General features: G+C 37.9%; 1 protein-coding gene and 1 pseudogene across 11 annotated transcripts in view; one reads left to right on the forward strand and one right to left on the reverse strand.

Annotated features, from left to right (window-relative positions):
- The window catches only part of FUT8 (fucosyltransferase 8), a 352,458-nt gene that overhangs the window by 51,226 nt on the left and 284,045 nt on the right, over nucleotides 1-17,187 (forward strand). For 3 of the 10 annotated variants that reach the window (XM_081229288.1, XM_081229286.1, XM_081229295.1), the window contains exons 2-3: nucleotides 10,944-10,984; nucleotides 13,928-14,025. The exons of 3 other annotated variants lie outside the window; for them this stretch is intronic. The gene's annotated coding sequence lies outside the window, so the exon portion shown is untranslated. The remainder of the gene's footprint in view (nucleotides 1-10,943; nucleotides 10,985-13,927; nucleotides 14,026-17,187) is intronic. 4 more of the 10 variants (XM_081229292.1, XM_081229291.1, XM_081229290.1 and 1 more) reach the window with 2 other exon arrangements.
- On the reverse strand, nucleotides 1,515-2,099 carry LOC308614097 (UDP-GalNAc:beta-1,3-N-acetylgalactosaminyltransferase 1-like; annotated as a pseudogene). The gene has a single exon. The product of its transcript is annotated as a UDP-GalNAc:beta-1,3-N-acetylgalactosaminyltransferase 1-like (transcript).

Below are 17,187 nucleotides of genomic sequence, written 5' to 3' on the forward strand. Positions count from 1 at the left end.
ATTTGCTTACCAATAAATATGAGTTTAACAGTTTTAGAATAATGAATTCATTTTTATTGAAACAGTGGACAAAACAGGCTTTTCAGTTTTTTGTTTATTTTTCAAATTCATATTGGTTATCAGGTTTTTTTTCCCTTTTCCTTTTTATTCTCAAACTGATTGTTAATGAGAAAACACATGGAGCAGTTAACAACGACACTTGAATCTTTAGTCTTCTCTTTCCAACTCAAGCACTGAAATATGACACTCCTTTCATAATATTCTTTCTGGCCATCACGTTCTCTCTTTTCTTTTTGGCTTCAGAGTCCTTTCCAAAAGGAAATATGCTGCCTGGCATTCTATATTATTCCTAATTTCCAGGTGGAAAAATGAGACCAATGAAGTGACACCTAAACACAATGGGGATTATAGTTTTAAAAACAAGACAATAAGTCAGATCTTCTTGCTTTCATTCTTCTCTATTTTACCATGACAAAATACTTATCGGAAGTCCAAGAGATTACTGATATACAATAATGACCAATGACTTCACATTAATGGAGCTATTCATAATAAACTCATCAGAGAAGTAATTGGAAAAAATTTAAAGAGTGATTTTCACTATTCTGTTTATATAGTATTGAAACAACCATAACATTCAAACACCCAGGAAGTGCAAAACTCTAAGTAATATTAAATAATAATTGATATTAACTCTGAAATACTGCAACATCTTGAAGTATCTTGTGAATGACCAAAAACAGATGAAATTTTGTTTGGTATAGCTTCAGTTGTTTTCCACAGAACTGTATATTAAAAAAACTGGTAATCCATGTAAGATATACACAAAACCTTGAACTGACTAGATTGTTCAATGAAAAATACTCCACACTGCTTTGTTGTTATGGACAAATGAGCTTATAATTCAATGAAACCCTTTTAAGAAGTTCTAGTCTATGGAATGACATCTTCAAATTGTTTGGTCCTATTAGTTTTATTAACAGAAACCTCCCATTCCTTCATAAAATGTTTATTAATTCCTCTGAATATCATCTTTAAAAGGGCTGACTTGATTGTTGTCAAAATAAATCACAGGTCAAGTGCAACCCTCCAGTCTCCAGTCTATGGGCTCTTCCATGAGTTTCAGTTCCGTGTAAGCCACACAGTGACCTTCCCACGAGTTTTCCATTGGAGATTTCACAGTCCTAACTTTAACGTTTTCCACAAAGTATCCCTCCCTTCTCTAGCCTTTGGGTAGAATGTCAAATTAATAATGGCATGTGGTGTTCCTTAGCATAACCTGCCAAAATGTGATGATTTCCTTAGAAGAAAAGCCATGGGCTGCAATCACACATCTGAGTTGACAGACATCCAGATGAATCCTATATAAAAAGAAAAGGTTGGTGTCTTCTGGAATATGAATGTACACCTTTAATAAATTCAAACAGATCCCAACATAAACATCTTCAAACTTGACGGGTTTTGACTCATCATTTCATAGATTCTTGGCACCAAATCTCTGGACATGATATATACTAACCCAACCCACTGCAGTAGGGAGGAAACGCCTTGAAGGGATACTCCTGGTATGAAATATGGGTTTTTTGGGTAAAATCCTCTATAGGACTAATTATCAATTAGAGGATAACGTGTGAAAAACTTCTCTGAGTGGTTTAAATTTAAAAGATACTTCACTAAATTGCCAGTATTGATGAAGACATCAGTGTCTGTCTTCATGATGTACCTGGCATTGGGGCAAAACTCGGTTACCCACCTAAATGCCATAATCGTTTTCAAGGTCAGGTTATTGTACGTGTCTATAAAAAATCTTGTCATATTATGTCACCATAAAGGAGGTGTTCATCCTCTAAGGATAATGCTAACAATTTTTCTTCCCTTTCAGCCTGTTGGCCTAATAAGAAAAATGTAAGAACCTCATATCCCCACCAAGACTTCTTTTCACCCGAAGTAACTCTAATGGCCTGTCTGGCTTTCACATCTGAAGGGTGTGAGGTCACCAGGATAACAAGAAATGGGTTTTGATGAGAGCAGTTCTAATGCTCTCCAAGTGTGAAGTGGAAGTCTTGTTTGGAAATGGGCTCATACTCGTAGAAGTACATCCAGTTCACGCGTTCTGTCACATTGTAGTGGGGGCAGACTGAGGTACCACATCACCAGGAAACTCAGGAGCAACAGCAGCAGGAGGCTCCATTTGGGGGATCGCAGTGACATCCTACTCGGAAGGGTGGGGTGCTCAGGAGGGCCGGGGCCATCCATTCACAGCCCCTCAGGAGCACGCGAGCCTCAGGTTCTAGCTGCTAGACACTGTACAACCTTTTGGGAGCTCCATTTAATCTCAGCCATCCATGACCTTCTTCTTGATTTATTCCTTCAGAGTGAAAGACCTTCAGTTTCACCAACTGAACATTCAGTAGTAAGTAGTAGTCAAAAATAATGCTTGAAATTTCTACTGAAAAACAGAGACTCTCAGATTGGCTTCAAATTCTGCCATATACTGCTTATAAGACACATGCCTGTAGAATTTCTTATGAGACTAAAGCACTAGCTGAAGTTTTCTGTTTTCGTGTTCCATGCTTTAATTAAAAGATTTGCCGTGAACTACTCTAAGTGGCCTGGAGAAAGCTAAAACCCAAAGCTGTTCCCAGTTGAAGACTGCAAACTCAAATCTTCCTTACCTCTGGTGGGGCAGCTGATCGTCACAGAGGCCCTGGCCCCTGGGCCCATATTTCTTAATATCACCTACTTTAGTGATGTCTATTTGCCCATTTACAAAGTACGCTAAAAGGAGCAACTTCCCTTGTTATACCAGATTCATTAGCATATTAATTAATGCTACAGGGAAAGAAGAGGGAAAGAGAGTGGTACAACATAGTATTTTCTTCTCCTTTGGGGCTTATTTCTACCTCTGTGTGTTTTCTCTCTTAATGTTGATCCATAGCTAAAAGACGTTGAGGTCCTATCTTACTGCTTTTCAAATCTAAGCCATACTATAAGCCATACTATAGAGAGATTGACAAATTTCTAGTAGTAAAATTATTCCTAGCAAACAGCCTCCTGTAGGCTGTCCCGACTCCTACCCTTTCCCACTTCAGTCTGGTGGTCTCATCTATACAACATTACCTCCTTGTTTGAAGTCCAGCCTAGAATGGTCTTGGGATCATCAGTGTTATAAGGCTCTGCATTGCCTGAGTTATACTTAGATTTTTTTTTTTTTTTTTTTGCGGTACGTGGGCCTCTCACTGTTGTGGCCTCTCCCGTTGTGGAGCACAGGCTCCGGACGCGCAGGCTCAGCGGCCATGGCTCACGGGCCCAGCCGCCCTGCGGCATGTGGGATCTTCCCGGACCAGAGCATGAACCCGTGTCCCCTGAATCGGCAGGCGGACTCTCAACCACTGCGCCACCAAGGAAGCGCTATACTTAGATTTTTAATTTAAATGTGTTCACAGCTTCACTACCTATGGGTAAATACCTTTTTATATAAACATGTAGAACCTCTCTTCTCTTTTTCTTAAAAGTGACCAGTTTCATCCCTGACAGAATTTCTTTTGTCATCTGTTAAACATGATTTTCCCACAAATTTAGTTTTTTGTTCATTTCATATGTGATGATTTTTTGTGTGTGTAGTTTCCTTTTTTAGAACAGGACAGTTGTGTTTCTTTGACGATAAGAATCAACGGGCCATGTGCTGTTTTTTCTTTTCCTACTCAGAGTATGTTCAGTTTAGCTCACAGTCTTTTTCCTTCTATATGGATAAAAATGACTGACTCTGTTCAACAGCAGAGATTGAAAATAAAACCTTTAATTCCTAACCTTTTTTCTTACAGTTCTTTCTTTAAATGTCTTCTAAAGGATTTTTCTTTCTTTATGTTTTCCTTTACCTGTCAGGGGGAGAGTAAGATGTTCATTTGGTTCTACTGTATTTCTCCTGAAGACTTATTTGTTTTGCTTCTCTTCCTTTAGTATCTTCACCTTTGATTAGTTTACAGCAGATCTTGTAACATTTGACCTGAATTCCAATGCCACTGATAAGCAAATATAGCATTTCCTCTTAAATGAATAATTTTCTCCATACATTTGATTTGAGCATATATGAAATCATATGCTGCATCCTTGGTTATGTATTCCCATGTACATTTCTTTCTTTGAGAGAAATCTTTCCTCAAATTAGTTTTTCCTTGTGTTGACTTTTTATTTCTGATTACTGAATGCCATTTATTCTTTACACTCAGCTGGTATTGCCTATTTCACTTTCATGGTTACTGTGCTTTTCTACCACATAGTATGCATTTATTATATGGTTCAGGATAACTTATTAACATGTGAGTGTTGTTAACCGAATACATCTAATTTTCAGAAAATTTCAGCTTTCAGTGCTATCACAAAGTTGGTTTAATTCATGGTCTCCCTTTAAAATAATTAAGATAGTGCTTCCAGCCAAGTTGGACTAACGGATTGGTATCTTTTTACTTGAAACAGCTAACTAGACAAAAAACATGAAACAACAGTTCTGAAGGCATTTGCCATCAGGCAACAAAAGACATCGATCCCTGAGAGACAGGAAACAGATTAGATGAGACCTATGCTTGCTCTAGCCTGGAGAGTGTTTCTAGGCATGGGCTAAGGCAGTAGAACCCCAGAGGAGCCTAGAGATCTCCCTGAAATGAGGAGATGGTGCTGGGAGCCTAAGGAGCCAAGGCAGCTAGAGTTCAGAGAGCAGAGTACCAGAGAGGAGAGAGCTGCAAGAGAATTTTGCACATCTGCAGAAGTCCCTTCCAAGAATTCAGTTGAGTACTTATCAGTACAGACCTGTGAGGAAACTGCTTGAGGTCAAGGAAGAACCTCCCAAAAGGAATTGAGGGAACAATACAGAGCTCACACAATGTCAGGAATAGAGCCTGAATCCATCAGACAGGGTGGAAAATACAATTCACTGAGTGTCAGGCAGAGCATCTCTAACATTGTAGTTTTCATTTCTAGATGTTCGATTTGGGTCCTTTTTCTATGTTTTAACTTAAATTACACTCAATCTTTTCTCTAGCTTCTAGAGCATATGGAATACATTTATAATAACTTTAAATCCTAGTTTCCTAGTTCTATAAAAACTGTCATTTCTGGGTTGGTTTTGATTGATATTTCTCCTCATTTGGCTCTATTTTCTTGCCTCCCCACCCCTCCCCTCCGCCACAACCTGCTTGGCAAATTAGTTAATGCTTGTCAGGCATGGAAAAGAAGACATTGTAAATTTTACCTTGTTGGGTGCTGGATATTTTTGTATTCCTGTAAATATTCTTGACGTTTTTTCTGGAATGTATTTAAGTTACTTGGGAAGTATTTAATCCTTTAAGGTATTCCTTACTGGGACCATTTAATGTAATTTTGCTGTATTCCTGAGGCAGAACTTTTATGAATACTTTACCTGATGCCCTGTGAATTACGAGGTTTTCCATTTAGCTAACCATCTGGTTACAGATGTTAGGTTGAAGATCAGGTTGTTCCTTCAGGGTTCGTTTTTAAGCTCTGCTGGTATCATTATAGATTAATCTTTATTTTGGGACTAATTTAGCCCTGCTGAGGTCTCTACTTATTGTCCAGAGTATACAAGGTCCCTCTCCTCTGGTTAGTTGCAACTCAAATTTCCCTAGCTCTGTATGAACCTTGAATTGTTCATTTTTTAAGCTCCTCAGCAGATTTTTTTTTCCTCTTGCATTATGGAATTTCCCCCAAATATGTGCAAATTAGTATTAAGTCAAAGACTCAAGAGAAGATGTGTGGAGCTTTTTTCTGCATTACTCCCTCCTCTCTGATACATTATTCCAATAATTCCTGCCACCTATACCTTCTGAACTCTGATCTTTGTCTTTTCACGTTAGTGACACTGCTGTGCTCTGCTTTGAATCTCCCTGCCTGCAGTAGTGTCTATAACATGTCTCTTAGCAGAAAGTCAAGGTGCATTTAGGCTTATCTAGCTTGTTTCCCTCTCTCAGAGAATGCAGATCTATACTAATTGTTTTCCATTGTCTGGAGACTGTTGCGTCCTATATTTTGTCCAGTTTTTCAGTTGTTTACTGTTTGAAGAGAAATGCGGTACCAGTTACTCCATAATGGCTAGAAGCATAAATCCCATGATACTGGATTATTGTGGGAGGTTGGTAAAGACCTTAGGGTGAAATTTTAGGAAGGAATCGCAATGAGCCTTAACTGATTTTATAGTTAATGGCTATTTAGGAATTGTCTGTTTATGGGCCCTGGGAGTAGTTGACTTGGCAGTGGTTTGTCCTTTTCAATGAGAACTATCAGATGAGATAATGTAAATAATAAGGCAATATACAAATGTCCTTATTTTTGGTTTGCAATTATTTATTAAATGTTTTTATAGGCTGTTCTGTCTCAGAATAACAGCTTTTTTTAGTAGATCTTTATTGGAGTATAATTGTTTCACAATACTGTGTTAGTTTCTATTGTACAGTGAAGTGAATCAGCCATATGCGTACATATATCCCCATATCCCCTCCCTCTTGAGCCTCCCCCTATCCCACCTCTCTAGGTCATCGCAAAGGACCAAGCTCATCTCCCTGTGCTATGATGCTGCTTCCCACTAACTAAATTTCACATTCCGTAGTGTATGTATGTCGATGCTACTCTCACTTCGCCCCAGCTTCCCCCTCCCGCCATGTCCTCAAGTCCATTCTCTATGTTTACGTCTTTATTCCTGCCCTGCCACTAGGTTCATCAGTACCATTTTTTTTTTTTAGATTCCATATATATGTATTAGCATATGATATTTGTTTTTCTCTTTCTGACTTACTTCACTCTGTATGACAGACTCTAGGTCCATCCACCTCACTACAGATAACTCAATTTCGTTTCTTTTTATGGCTGAGTAATATTCCATTGTATATATGTGCCACATCTTTATCCATTCATCTGTCAGTGGGCACTTAGGTTGCTTCTGTGTCCTGGCTATTGTAAATAGGGCTGCAGTGAACATTGTGGTACATGTCTCTTTTTGAATTATGGTTTTCTCAGGGTATATGCCCAGTAGTGGGATTGCTGGGTTATATGGTAGTTCTATGTTTAGTTTTTTAAGGAACCTCCCTGCTGTTTTCCATAGTGGTTGTATCAATTTACATTCCCACCAACAGTGCAGGAGGGTTCCTTTTTCACCGCACCCTTTCCAGCATTTATTGTTTCTAGGTATTTTGATAATGGCCATCTGACAGGTGTGAGGTGATACCTCATTGTAGTTTTGATTTACATTTCTGTAATAATTTGTGATGTTGGGCATCTTTTCATGTGCCTCTTGGCCATCTGTATTGTCTTCTTTGGTGAAATGTCTATTTAGGTCTTCCACCCATTTTTTAAATTGAATTCCCTGTTTTTTTGATATTGAGCTCCATGAGCTGTTTGTATATTTTGGAGATTAATCCTCTGTCCATTTCTTCATTTGCAAACATTTTCTCCCATTCTGAGGGTTGTCTTTTTGTCTTGTTTGTGATATCCTTTGCTGTGCAAAAGCTTTTAAGTTTCATTAGGTCCCATTCGTTTAATTTTGTTTTTATTTCCATTACTCTAGGAGGTGGGTCAAAAAAGATCTCACTGTGGTTTTAGGTCAAAGAGTGTTTTTCTTATGTTTTCCTCTAAGAGTTTTATAGCGTCTGGTCTTACATTTAGGTCTTTAATCCATTTTGAGTTTATTTTTGTGTATGATGTTAGGGAGTGTTCTAATTTCATCCTTTTACATGTAGCTGTCTAGTTTTCCCAGCACCACTTACTGAAGAGACAGTTTTTTCTCTATTGTATGTTCTTGCCTCCTTTGTCGTAAATTAGGTGACCATATGTGCATGGGTTTACCTCTGGGCTTTCTATCCTGTTCCATTGATCTATATTTCTGTTTTTGTGCCATACTGTCTTGATGACTGTAGCTTTGTAGTATAGTCTGAAGTCAGGGAATCTGATTCCTCCAGCTCCGTTTTTCTTTCTCAAGAATGCTTTGGCTATTTGGGGTCTTCTGTGTTTCCATATGAGTTGTAAAATTTTTTGTTCTAGTTTTGTGAAGAATGCCATTGGTAGTTTGATAGGGATTGCATTGAACCTGTAGATTGCTTTGGGTAGTATCATTTTCACAATATTGATTCTTCCAATCCAAGAACATGGTATATTTCTCCATCTGTTTATGTCATCTTTGATTTCTTTCATCATTGTTTTATTCTGAGTACAAGTCTTTCGCCTCCTTAGGTAGGTTTATTCCTAGGTATTTTATTCTTTTTGTTGTGATGGTAAATGGTATTGTTTCCTTAATTTCTCTTTCTGATTTTTCGTTGGTAGTGTATAGGAATGCCAGAGATTTCTGTGCAGTAATTTTGTATCCTGCAACTTACCAAATTCGTTGATTAGTTCTAGTAGTTTTCTGGTGGCACCTTTAGGATTTTCTATGTGCTGTATCATGTTATGTGCCAACAGTGACAGTTTTACTTCTTCTTTTCCAATTTGTACTCCTTTTATTTCTTTTTCTTCTGATTGCCGTGGCTAGGACTTCCAAAACTATGTTGAATAAGAGTGGCGAGAGTGGAATCCTTGTCTTGTTCCTGATCTTAGAGGAAATGCTTTCAGTTTTTCACCATTGAGAGCGATGTTGGCTGTGAGTTTGTCATATATGGCCTGTATTATGTTGAGGTAGGTTCCCTCTATGCCCATTTTCTAGAGAGTTTTTATCATAAATGGGTGTTAAATTTTGTCAAAAGCTTTTTCTACATCTATTGAGATGATCATACTGTTTTTATTCCTTAATTTGTTAGTGTGGTATTTCACAAATTTGTTAATGTGGTATTTCACATTGTGATTGGCATATATTGAAGAATCCTTGCATTCCTGAGATAAATCACACTTGATCATGGTGTATGTTCCTTTTAATATGTTGTTGGATTGTATTTGCTAGTATTTTGTTGAGGATTTTTGCATCAGTGATATTGATCTGTAATTTTTTTGTGATATCTTTTTCTGGTTTTGGTATCAGGGTGATGGTGGCTTCGTAGAACAAATTTTGGAGTGTTCCTCCCTCTGCACTTTTTTGGAAGAGTTTGATGAAGGATAGGTGTTAGATCTTCTCTAAATGTTTGGTAGAATTTGCCTGTGAAGCCATTTGGTCCTGGACTTTTGTTTGTTGGAAGATTTTTAATTACAGTTTCAATTTCATTACTTGTGATAGGTCTGTTTATATTTTCTAATTCTTTCTGGTTCAGTCTTGGAAAACTGTACCTTTCCAAGAATTTGTCCATTTCTTTGTGGTTGTCCATTTTATTGGCATATAGTTGTACTAGTCTCTTATAATCCTTTGTATTTCTGTGGTGTCAGATGTGATTTCTCCTTTTGCATTTCTAATTTTATTGATTTGTATCCTCTTGCTTATTTTCTTGATGAGTCTGGCTAAGGGTTTATCAATTTTGTTTGTCTTCTCAGAGAATTAGCTTTTAGTTTTATTGATCTTTGCTATTGTTTTCTTCGTTTCTATTTCATTTATTTCTGCTTTGATATTTATGATTTCTTTTCTTCTACTGACTTTGGGGTTTTTTTTGTGCTTTCTCTACTTGCTTTAGGTGTAGGGTTAGATTGTTTATTTGAGGTTTTTCTTGTTTCTTGAGGTGAGATTGAATGCTATAAACTTCCCTCTTAGAACTGCTTTTGCTGCATCAGATAGGTTTTGGATCATCGTGTTTTCGTTGTCATTTGGCTTTAGGTATTTTTTGATTTCCTCTTTGATTTCTTCAGTGATCTCTTGGTTATTTAGTAGCATATTGTTTAGCCTCCATGTGTTTGTGTTTTTCATGTTCTTTTACTGCAAATAATTTCCAATCTCACACGTTAGTCCGAAAAGATGCTTGATATGATTTCAGTTTTCTTAACTTTATCAAGGCTTGATTTGTGACCGAAGATGTGGTCTATCCTGGAGAATGTTCTGTGTGCACTTTAGAAGAAAGTGTAATCTGCTGTTTTCGGATGCAATGTCCTATAAACATCAATTAAATCTATCTCGTCTGTTGTGTCATTTAAAGCTTGCGTTTCTTTATTAATTTTCTTTCTGGATGATCTGTCCATTGGTTTAAATGAAGTGTTTAAAGTCCCCCACTATTATTGTGTTACTGTCGATTTCCTCTTTTATGGCTGTTAGCATTTGCCTTATGTATTGAGGTACTCCTATGTTGGGTGCATATATATTTATAATTGTTATATATTCCTCTTGGATTGATCCCTTGATCATTATGTAGTGTCTTTCCTTGTCTCTTGTAACATTCTTTATTTTAAAGTCTATTTTATCTGATATGAGTATTGCTACTCCAGTTTTCTTTTGGTTTCCATTTGCATGGAATATCTTTTTCCTTCCCTTCACTTTCACTCTGTATGTGTCCCTATGTCTGAAGTGGGTCTCTTGTAGACAACATATATACAGGTCTTGTTTTTGTATCCATTCAACCAGTCTGTGTCTTTTGGTTGGCACATTTAATCCATTCACATTTAAGGTAATTATCCATATGTATGTTCCTATTACGATTTCTCAATTGTTTTGGGTTTGTTTTTATAGGTCCTTTTCTTCTCTTGTGTTTCTCACTTAGAGAAGTTCCTTTAGCATTTGTTGTAGAGCTGGTTTGGTGGTGCTGAATTCTCTTAGCTTTTGCTTTTCTGAAATGCTTTTTGTTTCTCAGTGGAATCTGAATGAGATCCTTGCTGGGTAGAGTAATCTTGGTTGTAGGTTTTTCTCTTCATCACTTTAACTGTATTCTCTCACTCCCTCCTGGCCTACAGAGTTTCTGCTGAAAAATCAGCTGGTAACCTTATGGGGATTCCTTTGTATGTTGTTTTTTATTTTTTCTTTGCTGCTTTTAATATTTTTTCTTTGAATTTAATTTTTGTTGGTTTGATTAATATGTGTCTTGGTGTGTTTCTTCTAGGGTTTATCCTGTATGGGGCTCTCTGTGCTTCCTGGACTTGGGTGAGTATTTCCTTTCCCATGTTAAGGAAGTTTTCCACTATAATCTCTTCAAATATTTTCTCAGACGCTTTCTTTTTCTCTTCTTCTAGGACCCCTATAATTCGAATGTTGGTGTGTTTAGAATTGTCGTAGAGGTCTCCGAAGTTGTCTTCAATTCTTTTCATCCTTTTTTTTTTTGTTCTGCTCCTTGGCAGTTATTTCTACCATTTTGTCTTCCAGCTCACTTATTTGTTGTTCTGCCTCAGTTATTCTGTTATTGATCCCTTCATTTCAGTTATTGTGTTGTTCATCTATGTTTGTTTTTCTTTAGTTCTTCTAGATCTCTTTTAAACATTTCTTGTATTTTCTCAATCTGTGCCTCCATTCTATTTCTGAGATTCTGGATCATCTTTACTATCATTACTCTGAATTCTTTTTCAGGTAGATTGCCTATTTCCTCTTCATTTATTTGTTCTTGTAGGTTTTTACCTTGCTCCTTCATCTGTGACATACTATTTTGGTGTCTCATTTTTTTTTCCTTTTTTTTTATGAGTGGGATTGTGTTCCTGTCTTACTGGTTGTTTGGCTTGAGGCTTGCAACACTGGAGTTTCTAGGCTGTTGGGTAGAGCTGGGTCTTGGTGCTGAGATGAGGACCTCTCGGAGACCTCATTTTGATGACTATTGCCTGGGGTCTGAGGTTGTCTGTTAGTCCAGTGGTTCGGACTTTGAGCTCCTACTGCAGGAGTTTCGGCCCAATCCCTGGCTCGTGAACCAAGATCCTGCAAGCCAACTGGGGTGGCAAAAAAAAAAAAAAGGGGAGGGGAGAACAATAACAATATAAACAATAAAATTAGACTAGGGAACTAACAGGTATGTTAGAAAAAAAATAAAAATAAAAATATAGCTGAAACAATAATTGGAAAGTAAAACAGAACCACAGTAAAAAAGAGGAGGAGAAATAAAAATGTTGGAAAGGCCTTGGCTGGGGAGGGTGGGGCCTAAGCAGGGGTGAGGTTTGGGCAGTGGGCGGGGCCAATGCTAAGGGCCCACAGGGCTGGAAAAGGCCCTGGGGGATGTGGGGGGTGGGGCTTAGGCTCAACAGAATAGAAGAGGCTCAGGCGTGCCTCACACCTCTGGTCTCAGAGGGTGGGTGACCCCACCTTAGCAGGCTTCCTGGCAAACGCCCTCCACTCCTCTCCTGCTTCTCTGGTCCTGGAGGTCCACTCCCAGCTGCCTCTCCTGATCTTCCTGCCCTCCCTCCTATGCCCCCAGGGCCCATGCTTCCTGGAGGTTGCTTTGGAAGGTGGGGGACTGCTCAGCAGGCTCCCTGAGCCTGAGTGGGTGGGGCAAACGCCCTCCGCTCCTTTCCTCTGCTCCTCTGGTCCTGGAGGGGCCCTCCCACCTGCCTCTCCTGTTCTCTCCCCCCTTCGCCCCCAGGACCAACCTGGCCGGGAGGGGACCTCTGATGGAATAGGACCCTCAGAGCTGGGCAGACTTTCCCACCTGTTTGGGAAGGGGAAACGCTGGGCCTGCTCCCCCCTGATTGGAGCCCCCAAGGGTCCCTCCAGGCATGGGAACCCTTCCCCCATGTCACCCACCCCTCAGGGGCGCTGGTCCTGTCGGCCTCCATTTCTCCTCCCCCCTCAGTTCCCCCAGGTCCTACTGGTTCGCTTGGGGGTTCTTCCCATCTCCTTGGGCATTGGGGTCCCCCACCAATGTCTGGCAGGCACCCTCCCAAATAGTAAGGCAATATACAAATGTGCTTATTTTTGGTTTGGAATTACTTATTAAATGTTTTTATAGACTCTTCTGTCTCAGGATTAATTTTTGACTCTTGGAATTTAAAACGAAAATAGTTGGATTACTTTTGAGGAGATGGAGCTGGTGATGATACTTCTATATTACTTCTAATCTCCAGAAATTGGTTTCAGTAGGCTTTGATGTCATTGGAGAAAGACTGCTTCTCACAATTAATAATAATGTTAACCTGAGAATAATCTCATGTTGTAACAACAGTAAATTAACTGGCAGAAACACGTTTCTATAGAGTGTATTGTGTTTTTATGTTATTTTTGAGTTTTTCTACTTGGTGAGTTGCACACATGTACATACTCAGTGAATATATGATGTGTGAACCTTCATTAAGACCATTTCACTTGTTGGTCATAGTGATTACTTTCTGTATGTCAAACATGGTACTAGATGATGGAAAAGCAGTGACAAAAGAAGTAAGAGATAGTGTTGCTAATCAGAATACTACATGAGATAACATATAAAAGGCAGCAAAATATTCTTGCAGAGATTGATGGAGTACAGAATGATTATATCATCTCTGTGGGAGGAATGGGGGCTGGATTTTGAGAAAGTTGATGGATGTCCATTGATTGACAAAGAGGATAAGGGAGAAAAAGTCCATCTTCTAAAAGGAAGGAATGGTGTGTTACAGGGTGACAGCTGAGAATGACAAAATTGTTCTGTGGAAAGCAAGCAAATTAAATCGGCTTGAATGGAAGTTCGTATAGAATATAGTCAAAAATTAGGTTGTAGAGCTAATTGAGGTGTGTGAATGTAGAAGATTTTGAGCATTGGTCCGAAAAGAGAGATGTTTCTGATTGACCTGTATATTAAGTAGACAAAATTAAAGAACACTGTGTTCACAAGGCAAGTTTTATAGGTGCTGACTTATTTTAAGATGAACTATGAAGCAAATTAAGACACTGAGCGTTACTGTGTTTGAATATAATTTGCAAAATGAAAACCTGTTCCTTATTGGGATTTGAAAGGCAAAGCTTTCAGAATAAGTGAATATGTAAAATTTTTACATGTTATGTCTGGCTACATAAGGGGAAAAAAAGGGACTTTAAAAAAAAGTATAATAATGGTAACTGAAGTTTGAGTGGGGCTGAAGTTCATATATATATATATATATATATATATATTGTTTGTTTGTTTATTTGTTCTAGGTTGCTGCTTTTGCTAAGAGGGCACCCATGACCCTGATGGTGTTTCCATTCACAATAAAGGGCTCTACTGCCTTCATTGATTAGCTGATCAAATTCAGGTTAGTAGATTTTGTGGACAGTACTTCTCTGTTCCAATTATATGTTCATATTTTGAGATATGGATAATTTTGTATTTAAAGCTACATATGTATGTACCAGTGAAGTAGAAGGGCCAAGTCAATCTAAACTCTATTGAATTATGTACCTACTATGCTACCTACTATGTACAATCTGCAGTGTATAAAATGGAAAAATATTTTATTTCCTATTTGATAGTTTTTTACTTTAAAGTAAGGGCCAGATAAAACAAGCTGTGGCTGAATATGGTACACTGTACTTTTGGCATCGTTGTGTGGCATATTTGATGCTGAAATAAACACCTCATCTTAAAATTTTTTGAAATTTTTAGTAGCTTTTAAAAGTTTCATTCTTGGGCTTTCCTGGTGGTGCAGTGGTTGAGAGTCCGCCTGCCGATGCAGGGGACACGGGTTCGTGCCCCGGTCCGGGAAGATCCCACATGCTGCGGAGCGGCTAGGCCCGTGATCCATGGCTGCTGAGCCTGCGTGTCTGGAGCCTGTGCTCCGCAACGGGAGAGGCCACAGCAGTGAGAGGCCCGCATACCGCAAAAAAAAAAAAAAAAAAAAAAGTTTCGTTCTTGTTCGTATTTCATTTATACACTCAAATTTTTATTTATTTGTTTTTTTGTTCAGTTTGTGAGTTTTGACAAATGTATATTCTTTACCATAATCTTTTAAATTCACTCACGTTGCCTTTTTGTAGTCAACCTCTCTCTCCACCTCAATCCCTAGCAATCACAGATCTGTTTTTTGTCCTTGTTGTTTGCTTTTTCCAGTATATCATTTAAATGAAATCATTTAGTGGGTAGCTTTTAAAATCTGGCTTCTTTCACTTAGCATAATGCATTTGGATTCACCCATGTTGTGTGTACCAGTAGTTCATTCTTTTTTATTGCTGGTGTTAAATACATTCACATTGTTGTACAGCCATCACCACCATCCATCCCCATGACTTTTCATCTTGTAAAACTGAAACTCTATACCCATTAAACAGTAACTCCATTATCTGCTCCCCCCTACCCCTGGCAACCACCATGATACTTTATTGTTTTGACTACTCTAAGTACTTATATGAGTGGAATTATATAGTATTTGTCTTTTTGTGACTGACTTATTTCACTTAGCATAATGTGCTCAAGATTCACCCGTTTGTAGCATATTGCAGAATTTCCTTCCTTTTTAAGGTTAAATGATATTTCATTGTATGTATATACCACATTTTTTTATCCACTCATCAGTTGATGGATAGCTGGGTTGCTTCCATGTTGTAGCTACTGTGAATAATGCGGCTATGAACATGAGTGTACAAAGATCTTTTCAAGACCCTGCTTTCATTTCTTTTTGAGTATATACTCAGAAGTGAAATTGCTGCATCATACAATTCTGTTTTTAATTTTTTGAGAAACCACCATACTGTTTTCCACAGGAGCTGTACCATTTTACATTTCTACTAGTAATACACGGGTTCCAACTTCTCCACATCCTTGCCAATGCTTATTATTTTCTGTTTGTTTATTTATTTGTTTATCTCTCTATTATTTATTTATTTTTTAAAGTAGCCATCTTTTTTTTTTTTTTTTTTGCGGTATGCGGGCCTCTCACTGTTGTGGCCTCTCCCGCTGCGGAGCACAGGCTCCAGAGGTGCAGGCTCAGCGGCCATGGCTCACGGGCCTAGCCGCTCCGTGGCATGTGGGATCTTCCCAGACCGGGGCACAAACCCGTGTCCCCTGCATCGACAGGCGGACTCTCAACCACTGCGCCACCAGGGAAGCCCAAAGTAGCCATCTTAATAGGTGGTATCACACTATAGTTTTCATTTGCATTTCCCTAATGATTGGTGACATTGAGCATCTTTTCATGGCATTTCATATTGGTAATTTATATATCTTCTTTGGAGAAATGTCTTTTCAAGTCCTTTGTCCAATTTTGAGTTGTGCTGGTTTTTTGTTGTTTTTGTTGCTGTTGTATTGATTTTTAGGAGTTCTTACATATTCTGGATAATAATCACTTATCAGATATATGACTTGCAAGTATTTTCTTCTATTCTGTGGGTTGCCTTTTTACTCTGTGGGTAGTATCTTATGATGCCCCAAATTTTTAATTTTCATGAAATCAAATTTGTCTTGTTTTTCACTTTTTTTATGTATGTCTTTGGTGTCCCCCATCCAAAAAATTATTAATAAATTCAATGTCATGATGCTTTTGCCCTTTGTTTCTTCTAAGAGTTTTATTATTTTAGGTCTTACATTTAGATACTTATCCATTTTGAGTTAATTTTTTATATGATATTAGGTATGTGGATATCCAGTTTTCCCAGCATCATTTGTTCAAAAGACTGTTCTTTTTTCTCATTGAATGGTCTTAACACCCTTATCAAAAATCATTTGACCATATGTATGAGAGTTTACTTCTAAGCTCTCTGTTTCTGTCTTTATGCCATTGCCACACTATTTTGTTTTCTATAGCTTTGTAGTAAAATATGGAAATCAGGAAGTGTGAATCCTCCAGTTTTTCTGTTCTTTTTCAAGATTGTCTTGGCTATTCAGGGTCCCTGGAGATTCCATGTGAATTTTAGGATAGGTTTTTCTCTACTTGTACAAAAGTCACTGGGATTTTGATATAAGCATTGCATTGAATCTGTAGATTGCTTTGGGTAGTATTGACATTTTAGCAATATTAAGTCTTTCAGTATATGACCATAGATGTGTTTCCATTTATTTATGTCTTCTTTAATTTCTTTCAGCAATATTTTGTAGTTTTCATTGTACAAATCTCTCCCTCCTCGGTTAAGTTATTTCCTAAGTATTTTATTCTTTTTTATGCTACTGTAAATAGAATTATTTTTGTAATTTCCTTTTCAGATTGTTCATTGTGTATAGAAATGCACCTGAGTTTTGTCTTTGACTTTGTATCCTTCTACTTTGCTGAATTCATTTATCAGTTCTAACAGCTGTTTTTTGTGGAGTCTTTAGGGTATTCTATGTATAAGATCACATTATCTGCAAACAGAGATAATTTTGCTTTGTCCTTTTCAGTTTGAATGCCTTTTATTCTTTTTTTTTTACCTAATTGCTTTGGCTAGAGCTTTCAGTACTATGTCGAATAGAAGTGGTGAAAGTGGGCATCCTTACCTTGTTCCTGATC

Source organism: Mesoplodon bidens (assembly GCF_964165515.1).
Source record: "Mesoplodon bidens genome assembly, chromosome: 3".
NCBI classification, from domain to species: Eukaryota; Metazoa; Chordata; class Mammalia; order Artiodactyla; family Ziphiidae; genus Mesoplodon; species Mesoplodon bidens.